This window comes from Ornithorhynchus anatinus, chromosome 5 (assembly GCF_004115215.2).
Source record: "Ornithorhynchus anatinus isolate Pmale09 chromosome 5, mOrnAna1.pri.v4, whole genome shotgun sequence".
In the NCBI taxonomy this organism is placed as follows: domain Eukaryota; kingdom Metazoa; phylum Chordata; class Mammalia; order Monotremata; family Ornithorhynchidae; genus Ornithorhynchus; species Ornithorhynchus anatinus.
The window spans coordinates 105,671,156-105,683,436 of record NC_041732.1 but is presented as its reverse complement, the minus strand read 5'-3'; positions in this window follow the sequence as shown (position 1 = coordinate 105,683,436).

Below are 12,281 nucleotides of genomic sequence, written 5' to 3'. Positions count from 1 at the left end.
CAGGGATTGTCTCTATTGTTGCACTGTACTTTCCCAAGCATTTAGTACAATGCTCCGCACACGGTAAGTGCTCAATAAATATGATGAATGAGTGAATGAATATCTGTTTGGCGCTTACTGTGTGCCGTGCACTGCATTAAGCGCTGGGGTGGATACGCGCAAATCGGGTTAGATACAGTCCCTGTCCCACACAGGGCTCCCAGTCTAAATCCCCATTTTACAGATGAGGGAACGGAGGCACAGAGAAACAAAGTGACTGGCCCAGGGTCACACAGCAAACAAGGGGCGGAGTCGGGATTAGAATCCACGACCTTCTGACTCCCAGGCCCGGGCTCTACAACGTGGCCAAAATCCACCCATTCCTCTCTATCCAAAATGCTACCATGTTAGCTGAAGTTTTGATGGAGCTGAAATTTATTTGTTTATAGCATTCATTCATTCAATCCTATTTATTGAGCACTTACTGTGTGCAGAGCACTGTATTAAGCTTCTAGGAAAGTCCAATGCAACAACAGAAATAACCCCGGCCCACAATAAATTTACAGATCAATGTCAGTCTCCCCATCTGTAACTGTAACCTTGTTGTGGGGAGGGAACATGTCTACCAACTCGGTTACATTGTACTCTCCCAAACGCTTAGAGCGGTGTTTTGCAGATGGAAAGTGCTCAATGAATACCATTAATGGACTGATTGATTAGAGTATATAATCGACGCAATCAAGGATTTTGTGAGGCAGTTGTGTTCATAATAACAATAATAATAATGATGGTATTTGTTAAGCGCTTACGATGTGCCACGCACGGTTCTCAACGCTGGGGGAGATAAGGGTATTAGGTTGTCCCAGGTGGGGCTCGGTCTTCACCCCCATTTTACAGATGAGGTAACTGAGGCCCAGGGAAATTGAGTGGCCCACCCCAAATCATACAGCTGACAAGGAGCGGAGCCGGGATTAGAACCCACACCCTCCGACTCCCGAGCCCGGGCTCTTTCCACTGAGCCACGCTGCCTCATCGAATTCTTCCTGGCAAAAGCTTTTCCTAAGAAGGTTCTTATCAGACAGAAGTGGGCGCGGTGCCAGTGACTAATCCACCAAACTCACAGATGAAATTAGAGAAGATGAAGGGAGAAGAGTGGGGAGGAAGAGGAGGGTCGAAATGGAGTGAAGAGAGCAGCGTCAGGCAAATGACTCTCCGCGAAATCACCTGGAGCACATACATTTCACATCCTCCCGGCATTAATGCTTTGGCAAAGAAGAGGGGCAGATATTACCAGCTCCGAACATCATTCAGTTTCAATGCATTCACTCCATTCCATTTTAATAAAATCGAATGACCAGTACATAATTCATAGCTGGAAGTCTTCATGTTTAACTTTGCTTGGTAACCGGCCATGGGGAAAGCTCATAAATATTAATAAAATGTTCTGAAATGTTCCATTTATTGTCCATGAAGAGTGGTGAGTGGTAGTAAAATCACTTAATTGAAAATAAGCTTTAAAACTTCTGTAATGAATGCATACTTCATTGGAACTTTTCATGTAACATCAGTTTCATTTTGTGTTATTCTTTTTCATCAGCAAAGAGCCACATGATAAGGGGGGAATCATCTGTTGATCCAAAGAGGAAGATGGGGGAGATCAATGATATAGATAACCTAGGGAGGCAGCGGGGCTTAACGGAAAGAGAACGGTCTCGGGAGTCGGAGGATCTGGATTCTAATCCCACCTCCGCCACTTGTCCGCCGCGTGACCCTGAGCGAGTCACGTCACTCCTCTGTGCCTCAGTTCCCTCATCTGCAGTACAGAAGCAGTGTGGCTCAGTGGAAAGAGCCCAGGCTTGGGAGACAGAGGTGGTGGGTTCTAATCCCGGCTCCGCCACTTGTCTGTGTGACCTTGGACATGTCACTTCATTCTCTGTGCCTCAGTTACCTCATCTGTAAAAGTGGGGATTAAAAAAATGTGAGCCCCACGTGGGACAATCTGATTACCCTGTGTCTACCCCAGCGCTTAGAACAGTGCTCTGCACATAGTAAGCGCTTAACAAATACCATAATTATTATCATTATAATAGGGAATCAATCCCTGTTCTCCCTCCTATTTAGAGTGTAGACCCCATGAGGGACCTTTTTATCCGTATCTACCCCAGCGTCTCCCTCTCGGGGTCGCACCTGGAGAGCTTCCAGTCCAATACCAGTCTTGACTATGGGAGGGAGAGTCAAGCGGAGGCCTGGCCAGTCCATTCCTAGCTTGGCCAGTGGCTAGCCAGCGGCAGGCCATCGGCTACAAGTCAAAACTCCCCCGTGCCGGGCAGCGGTGGCAAGGGAGAGAGTCGAGGGTGGAGACTCAAGCTGACCGCGTGGCAGGCGGCAATGGTAAACCACTGCCCGATTTTTCCCAAGAAAACTCTGTGGATCCACTCCCAGAACCATGGCAGCTGGAGAGCGGGGCCTTCTGGGGGAGATGTGTCCGTGGTGTCGCTATGGGTCAGCAACCCAGACCCCAAAGTCACAGTAGGCGCTTAACAAGTACCACCATTATCATGATTATGATGATCATTATTTTTCTCCCAACCCACTGAGTCCGTGAGCCCCAAGAGGGACAGGATATTGTCTGATCTAATCAATTTTTTCATTCATTCATTCAAAGGTATTTATTGAGCGCTTTCTCTGTGCAGAGCATTGTACTAATCGCTTGGAGAGTACAATTTGGCAACAGAGAGAGACGATTCCTATCTAATAACGGGCTCACAGTCCAGAATCTACCTCAGTGCTTAATACTATGCTTCCTACTTAATACCGCAATATGATGGTGAAGAGAATTATCTCCTTAGGGGCATGGAATACGCATACTAGACTGGAAGCTCATTATGGGCAGGGAACCTGTCTACCCACTCTGTCATACTGTACTCAGCCAAGCTCTTAGTGTGGTGCTCTGCACACAGTAAGCGCTTAATAAATACGACCGATGGATAACTCTAAAATACTCCCCCAAGTATAGTGTTCTGCACAGAGTAGACTGAAAATTCCTTAACAACAGAGATGATGTGTATTAATTATACTGTACTCCCACCAGTGCCGACCGCAGTGCTCTAGACGTGAGATGTGCTCAGTAAATATTCTCTTTTGCATTAACCAGGCCTCAAAAAGTATTTCACAGCACCCCATCCTTTTTCCTGGGCAACCAAATCCACCTAAAACCAATTATCAGAAACTCTGGGCATCATAGAGATCATTTTGAACAATTACTATTCTAAGCTCTCATTTCAAAATATGATAGTAAGACTGAAGAATAGGCAGGGATTTCCATTTCAAATATCTTACAGAAGCATTTTTTTTTAGGACTGAAGCAGTGTGGTCTAGTGGTAAGAACATGAGACTCGAGGTCCTGTAACTGGAAATCAATCAGAGAATCAATAAATTTCTGCCTGGTAGGTGACCTCCGATGAAGAGAAGCAGCGTGGCTTAGTGGAAAGAGCCCGGGCTTTGGAGTCAGAGGTCATGGGTTCGAATCCCGGCTCTGCCACTTGTCAGCTGTGTGACTGTGGGCAAGTCACTTAACTTCTTGGTGCCTCAGTTACCTCATCTGTAAAATGGGGATTAACTGTGAGCCTCATGTGGGACAACCTGATTACCCTGTATACCCCAGCATTTAGAACAGTGCTCTGCAAATAGTAAGCGTTTAACAAATGCCAACATTATCATGATTTTTCTGGGCCTTAATGTCATCAGCTGTAAAATGGGAATTTGATATGGGTTCTCCCTCCTCTGTGGAACAAGCTTTGTGTGTCATCCTGTGGTAAGCAGCATGGCCTAATAGAAGAAACTCCAGGCTGGGAGTCAGAAGACCTGGGTTCTAATACCGCTCTGCCACTTGTCTGTTGTGTGACCTTGGGCGAATCAATTCCTTCTCTGTCCCTCTGTTCCCTCATCTGCAAATTGAGGATTCATTAATAAATGAGTGGAATTTAGTGAGTGCTTACTATGTGCAGAGCTCTGTAGTAAGCACTTTCCTCTCCATCCAAACTGCTCCCATGTTAATCCAATCCCTCATCCTCTCCCGCCTGGATGACTGCATCAGCCTCCTTGCTGACCTCCCGGCCTCCTGCCTCTCCCCGCTCCAGTCCATTCTATACTTGGCTATCCGGATCATTTTTCTACAAAATAATGTTGATATTTGTTAAGCACTTACCATGTGCAGAGCACTGTTCTAAGTGCTGGGGGAGATACAGGGTCATCAGGTTGTCCCACGTGAGGCTCACAGTTAATCCCCATTTTACAGATGAGGTCACTGAAGCATAGAGAAGTGAAGCGACTTGCCCACAGTCACACAGCTGACAGGTGGCAGAGCCGGGATTCGAACCCATGACCTCTGACTCCCAAGCCCGGGCTCTTTCCACTGAGCCACGCCAGGACACATCACCCTGCTCCTCAAAAAGCCCCAATGGTTGCCCATCCAACTCCGACCCCTGGGTCACGTCCTCCCGCGGTCCCGGAACGCCCTCCCTCCTCACCTCCGCCAAACCGATTCTCTTTCCCTCTTCAAAACCCTACTTAAAAATCACCTCCTCCGAGAGGCCTTCCCAGACTGAGCTCCTCTTCCCCCTCTACTCCCTCTGCCGTCCCCCCTTTACCTCTCCGCAGCTAAAGCCTCATTTTCCCCTTTTCCCTCCGCTCCTCCACCTCTCCCTTCCCATCCCCACGGCACCGTACTCGTCCGCTCAACTGTATATATTTTCGTTACCCTTTTTATTTTGTTAATGAATCGTACATCGCCTCGATTCTATTTAGTCGCCATCGGTTTTTACGAGATGTTCTTCCCCTCGACGCTGTTTATCGCCATCGTTCTCGTCCGTCCGTCTCCCCCGATCAGACCGTAAGCCCGTCAAACGGCAGGGACCGTCTCTATCTGTTGCCGACTTGTTCATCCCAAGCGCTTAGTACAGTGCTCTGCACATAGTAAGCGCTCAATAAATACTATTGAATGAATGAATGAATGAACTCCGAATCAAACACAAACTCCTCACTATTGGCTTTAAAGCTTTCCCCCGCCTCGCCCCCTCCTACCTCACCTCCCTTCTCTCCTCCTCCATCCCAGCCCTCACACTCCACTCCTCTGGTGCTAACTTTCTGTGCCTCCATCTCGCTTGTCTTGCTGCTGACCCCTAGCCCCGGTCATTCATTAAATAGTATTTATTGAGCACTTACTATGTGCAGAGTACTGTACTAAGCGCTTGGAGTGTACAGTTCGGCAACAGATAGGGACAATCCCTGCCCAACGACGGGCTTACAGTCTAATCCTGCCTCTGGTCGGGGACACCCTCCCTCCTCAAATCCAATAGTGACTGTCCCCCTCCTCAAAACCTTATTGAAGGCCCATCTCCTCCAAGAGGCCTTCCCAGACTAACCCCCTCCTTTCCTCTTCTCCCGCTGCCTTCTGCTTCAGAGAAGCAGCGTGGCTCAGTGGAAAGAGCACGGGCTTTGGAGTCAGAGGTCATGAGTTCGAATCCCAGCTCTGCCACTTGTCAGCTGTGTGACTGTGGGCGAGTCACTTCACTTCTCTGTGCCTCAGTTACCTCATCTTCAAAATGAAGATTAACCTGGGACAATCTGATTCCCCTGTGTCTACCCTAGCGCTTGGAACAGTGCTCTGCACATAGTAAGCGCTTAACAAATACCAACATTATTATTATCCCGAATTACTCCCTTTGTTCTTCCACCCTCTCAGCCCCACTCCACTGATGTACTGATATCTGTCTCCCCACCTTTGGACTATAAGCTCATTGTAGGCAGGGAATGTGTCTGCTTACTGTTGGACTGTACTCTTCCAAGCGCTTAGTACAGTAAGCGCTCGATAAATACAACTGAATGAATGAATGGGAGAATACAATGGAGCTCATACGCACTAAACCTGCCCACACAGAGCTTGCAGTCCATTCATTCTTTCGGTTGTATTTACTGAGTGCTTACTGTGTGCAAAGCACCGTACTAAACTCTTGGGAGCGTGCAGTACAACAACAGATATGAGCTCGCATCTAGAGGAATGTTAAAATGGTAATAATATAAACCACAGCAGTAGGTAAATTCTTAAACGTGTCAGATTTTCATAGGCAACTGGGATAGTCTAAATCTCTTTCCTTAACTCGTGTTGCTCACTCCGATACCAGGAACAGATATAAATTATCTATAATTTGCGGACAAGAATAAGTCATCATCATTCCCCTTTCATGATTGTCACACGAAAAAAAACCAGACCATCAAATTTATCTTAGTGAAAGGCACGGGCTGTTATGCTCATTAAGGGCTCTTAATTAATTTGCTTTTCTTCAGGTGGAGTCCTTGAACACTGATTCAAGACCTTGTACTAATGGCAAAGACCTCCTCCAAATACCGCCAAGGTTATTTATTCCACAAGCGGCATAATCCGACGGTAATCTGAGTCCATTCGTTTGGACGAATGACTTGAACAACTCATCTCATGACTGGACTCTCCTTTGGACCAGCTACGGAGGTGACTTTATGTCAGTTTTTTAGGGAGCGGAGAAGGGGATGGTGTCGGGATTCGGCCGAGACACGGACCGTCGCCTCCGAATTCCAGAGCCCATCGGGTTCTCCCAGCGAGGTTGTTACTAAACCAGTTTTTTTTTTCTTTGAGGGGGAGGCTGAATTCCATCCCCCGTTTAGAACTCTGTTTTACAGATGCTGATGTCAGCCATGTCCTTAATCACCGACGGAGCGCTTTCGGCCGTTATTTATATCTGCCTCATCTTAATAGTTTATTGAACTAAAGCGCCTCCCATAAAACACAGGAAGGAGAAGAAAACCCGGGTAATTAGATGATAATTAGGGATAATTCTAGTTTATGGGGCCATAGTTATCCTGAATAGACAGATCCTAAATCACGGAGGCGGTGTTTTATTGGTCCCCGATGGGGTGGACTGCAAGTGGCCAGGGCGTCTCTATGAATCTGGGAGACCGACAGTCCCGGTTCGACACTAGACACTGACCTGGCTAAATTGGAGGTGACAGAGCCCTCAAAATGACCAGCTTCCCGAAGGATTGTGAGCCCTGTAGGATCAGAGACACCGCATCCAATTGGTTGCACCCCTTTTGTTTTTTTTATAAATGATATATGTTAAGCGTTTTCTCTGTGCTGAGCACTGTATTAAGTGCTTGGGTAAACAGATACAAGGTAATCAATTTGGAACCGATCCTTGTCCCACACTGGGCTCACAGTCTAAGTACGAGGAAGGTTTATCTGTTGCCGATTTGTACATTCCAAGCGCTTAGTCCAGTGCTCTGCACATAGTAAGCGCTCAATAAATACCACTGAATGAATGAATGAATTGAATCCCCATTTCGCAGATGAAATAACTGAGGCCCAGGGACGTGAAGTGACTTGTCCAAGGTCACACAGCAGACAATTGGCAGAGCTAAGATTAGAACAGAAGTCCTCTGACCTCTAGGCCTGGGCTCTTTCCACTAGGCCTTGCTGCTTCACTATATTATCATTCTATTATTACTACTAATAATATTTATCAAGTGCTTACTATGGGCCAAGCACTGTTCTAAGTACAGGGGTAGATACAAGACTACCAGGTTGTCCCATGTGGGACTCACAGTCTTCATCCCCATTTTCCAGATGAGGCAACCGAGGCACAGAGAAGTTAAGCGACCTCGACCTGCCCAAAGTCATACGGCTGACAAGTAGCGGAGCCGGGACCAGAACCCAAGACCTCTGACTCCCAAGCCTCTGCTCTTTCCACTGAGCCATGCTGCTTCTCTAACAACAGTGGTACTTGTTAAGCACTTACAAGATAATAATAATCATAATGGCATTAATTAAGCGTTTACGATGTGCAAAGCACTGTTCTAAACGCTGAGGGAGATACAAGGCGATGAGGTTGTCCCACGTGGGGCTCACAGATTTAATCCCCATTTTCCAGATGAGGTCACTGAGGCACAAAGAAGTTAAGTGACTTGCCCAAAGTCACCCAGCTGACAAGCGGCGGAGCTGGGATTAGAACCCATGACCACTGACTGCCAAGCCTGAGCCACGCTGCTTCCAGGCACTGGCATAGATGCAAGATAATCTTGTCCTATAAGGGGCTCACAGTCTAAGTAGAAGGGAAAACATGTATTGAACTCCCATTTTACAAGTGGAGGAACTGAGGCACAGAGAAAGGAAGCGACTTACCCAAGGTCACACAGCATAAATGTAGGGGACCTGGAATACTGTATCGTACTCTCCCAAGCGCTTAGTACAGTTCTCTGCACATAGTAAGCGCTCAATAAATATGAATGAACGAACCCAGGTCCTCTGACACACAGGTCCAGGCTTTTTCCACTGGACCACACTGATTCTCGAGAGGAGAGTAAAAGGATGAGGTCCAGGAAATAATAATAATAATAATAATGTTGGTATTTGTTAAGCGCTGACTATATGTCGAGCACTGTTCTAAGCGCTGGGGTAGACACAGGGGAATCAGGTCGTCCCACGTGGGGCTCACGGTCTTAATCCCCATTTGACAGAGGAGGTAACAGGCACCGAGAAGTTAAGTGACTTGCCCAAAGTCACACAGCTGACAAGTGGCCGAGCTGGGATTCGAACCCGTGCCCTCTGACTCCAAAGCCTGTGCTCTTTCCACTGAGCCACGCTGCTTCTACCGGGAACGAGGGAGGAAAGTGACCTCCCATGTGGCCACAGGGGTCCGAGTGGGAGAAAGGAGAAAAAATTGGACTTCACACTTGAATTTGCCCCCTTTTTTCCTCCCTCCCTCAGCCCCGCAGCCCTTATTTCCATAATAAGAAAATTTTAATTTTAACACCTGTCTCCCTCTCTAGACTGTGAGCTCACTGTGGGAAGGGAACATGTCTATCAACTCTGTTATATCGTCCTCTGCCAAGTACTTAATCCAGTACACAGTAAACACTCAAAAAATATAATGGATTGATTGAACGAAGGACTGACAGCAGGAGGAGAGCTGAGAAGTAGCATGGACTAGAGGCAAGAGCCCGGGCCTGGGAGTCAGAGGATGCGGATTCTAATCCCTGCTCTGTCACTTGTCTGTTGTGTGACCTCGGGCAAGGCACTTTATTTCTCTGTGCCTCAAGTCCGTCATCTGCAAAACAGGGATTAAAACTGTGAGTCACATGTGGGACAGGGAATAACAATAATGATGGCCTTTGTTAAGCGCTTACTAGGTGCCAAGTATTGTTCTAAGTGCTGGGGTAGGTAAAAGGTAATCATGCTGTCCCACGTGGGACTCACAGTCATTATCCCCATTGTACAGATGAGGCAACTGAGGCACAGGGAAGTGAAGTGACTTGCCCAAAGTCACACAGCTGACAAGTGGCAGAGCCGGGATTAGAACCCAGGACCTCTGACTCCCAGGCCCAGGCTTTTAAGCACACTACTTCCTAACCCCTGGTAGGACTAAGCCCAAGTCCAACCCCTGATCACCTTGTATTCATCCTAGGGTTTAGAACAGTGTTTAGCACATAATAAGCGCCTGTCAAATATCATAATTATAACTGCTATTATAAGCCAACAGGTGACCCATGGAAACAGAGAAGGGGGGGATGGGAGAAAACTTTTGCAGATAATAATTTCGGTATTTGTTAAGCACTTACTATGTACCGGACACTATATTAAGTGCTGGGGAGGTTACAAGCATAGACCTGAGAGTCAGAAGGACCTGGGTTCTAATCCCTACTCTGCCACTTGTCTGCTGCATGACCCTGGGCAAGTCACTTCCCTTCTCTGGGCCTCGGTGACCTCATCTATAAAATGGGGATGGAGACTGTGAGCCCCATGTGGGACAGGGACCGTATCCCACCCAATTTGCTTCGTGCTTAACCAGTGCCATTCATGCATTCATCCGATCATATTTATTGAGCGCTTACTGTGTGCAGAGCACTGTATTAAGTGCTTGCAATTGGGCAGAATTATTATTACGGATGAAGTTACGGAGGCCCAGAAAGGTGAAGTGACTTGCCCGAGATCACACAGCAGAAGAGTGAAGGAGCCGGGATTAGAATCCAGAACATTCTGACTCTCAGACCCCGTGTTCTATCCACTAGACCACGCTGCTTTGTATCCTGTTGCAATAAAAGAGACGTAAACAAGAGAGTGTGGCTCAGGACAGGAGGGAGACCGCAGCACACCTCATGACCCGCTGCCCACGGAAACGTCACTGAGAAGATTTCGCTTCAAGGAGAGCTGCACAAACCAAAACGGGTCACTCCCCCTTAGGAAGACGAAACCCACGTACACATCATGTACAGGGACAATATACTCCCTGTGGGCAGGGACTTTACCGGCTCTATCAGACTGTACTTTCATTCATTCAATCCTATTTTTTGAGTGCTTCCTGGGTGCAAAGCACTGTACAGAGCGCTTGGGATACCATATAACAATAAAAACAGACACATTCCCTGCCCACAATGAGCTTACAGTCTAGAGCGGGAGACAGACATTAATATACCCGCTAAACAGCTTAATATTGTGCTCTGTATATAGTAAGGGCTCAATAAACACCGTTGATTGATTGATTAATTAAACCCTCTTTATTTTGTTAATGAGATGTACGTCATCTTGATTCTATTTATTTGCTACTGTTTTAATGAGATGACCATTTTGTCCGTCCCCCCCCCCCCCCGATTAGACCGTAAGCCCGTCAAAGGGCAGGGACTGTCTCTTTCTGTTGCCGATTTGTCCATTCCAAGCGCTTAGTCCAGTGTTCTGCACATAGTAAGTGCTCAATAAATACTATTGAATGAATGAATGGTCAGCCATTGGTTTTATCAGCTGCATTCACACTATTTCAGTGGTAGTTGTCAACTTCTAACCTGGATAGATATTTTTGCCTATTGATAAGAAGAGGGATTGAGGGGTGAGAGAGGGAGGAAAGAGGAGACAGTGGATATGAGTGTGATGGGATGGATAAAGCCTAGGCCCAGGAATCAGACAAAGTGGGTTCAAATCCGCTCTCTGCCACTAATCTTTTTAATAATTAACGATTAAGTGTTGTGTGCCTGGCATTTTATTAAGCACTGGGGTAGATAGAAGCTAGTCAGTCGGGCTGGACACAGTCCCTGACCCGCATGGGGCTCACAGTCTTAGTCCCCATTTGACAGATGAGGAAACTGAGGCACAGAGTAGTGAATGAACTCGCCTGCAGGTTCAAATCTGCTCTCTGCCACTTTTTTTTTTTATAATTAATGATTAAGCGCTGTGTGCCTGACATTTTATTAAGCACTGGGGTAGATAGAAGCTAGTCAGTCGGGTTGGACACAGTCCCTGACCCGCATGGGGCTCACAGTCTTAATTAATCTTAATTTGACAGATGAGGACGCTGAGGCACAGAATAGTGAATTAACTTGCCTGAGGTCACACAGAAGACGAATGGTGGAGCGGGGATTTGTGTGACCTTGGGTAAGTCATTTCAGTTCGTTGTACCTCAGTTTCCTCATCGGTAAAAATGGGGATTAAGGACCTTTGGTCCTCCCTCCTACTTAAATGATGAGTTCTGTGTAGGCGGGGGACTGTGTCCAAGCTCTTTAAACCCAATTCATCCATTCATTCAATCATATTGATTGAGTGCTTACTGTGTACACAGTGCTGTCCTAAGTGCTTGGAAAGTGCAATTTGTGCAACGGAGACAATCTCTACCCACCAAAATTGTACCCAAGCCCTCAGTACAGTGCCCGGGACATAATAAGTGCTTAACAAATACCAAATTTATTACTATCATCTTAATCATCATCATTGTCATTGTTACTATTAGAGGGGGAGAACAGGAAATGCGAGGGATCTTTCTTTTACTGAAAAAGCCAAGGAATGTTCCATGCAGTGTGCAAACCCACAGACTGACATTTTCTTCCAGTGATAGAGAACAGAAAGAGCTAATAAAATCCACATCATATTTTTAAAAGAGATTATCGGCTAATGCTGAGATGTTAAATCCCTTTATTTGAAGGTCAGGCTGACAGAGAGAATGGCTCACTAATCCTAAATCTTTCTATTTCTACACACTCCATTCTTTATGCTACCTATCAATCAATCGGTGGTATTTTTTTGAGCACTTACTGGGTTCATAGTACTGTACTAAGTGCTTGAGAGAGTACAGTTCAGCAGAATTAGCAGACATGTTCCCTGTTCATTAATGAGGATTCCAAGAGGCCTCCTCATCTCATCCTTTTCCTCATCTCCCACTCCCTTCTGCGTCGCCCTGACTTGCTCCCTATGCTCATCCCCCGCTCCCAGCCCCGAACCACTTATGTCC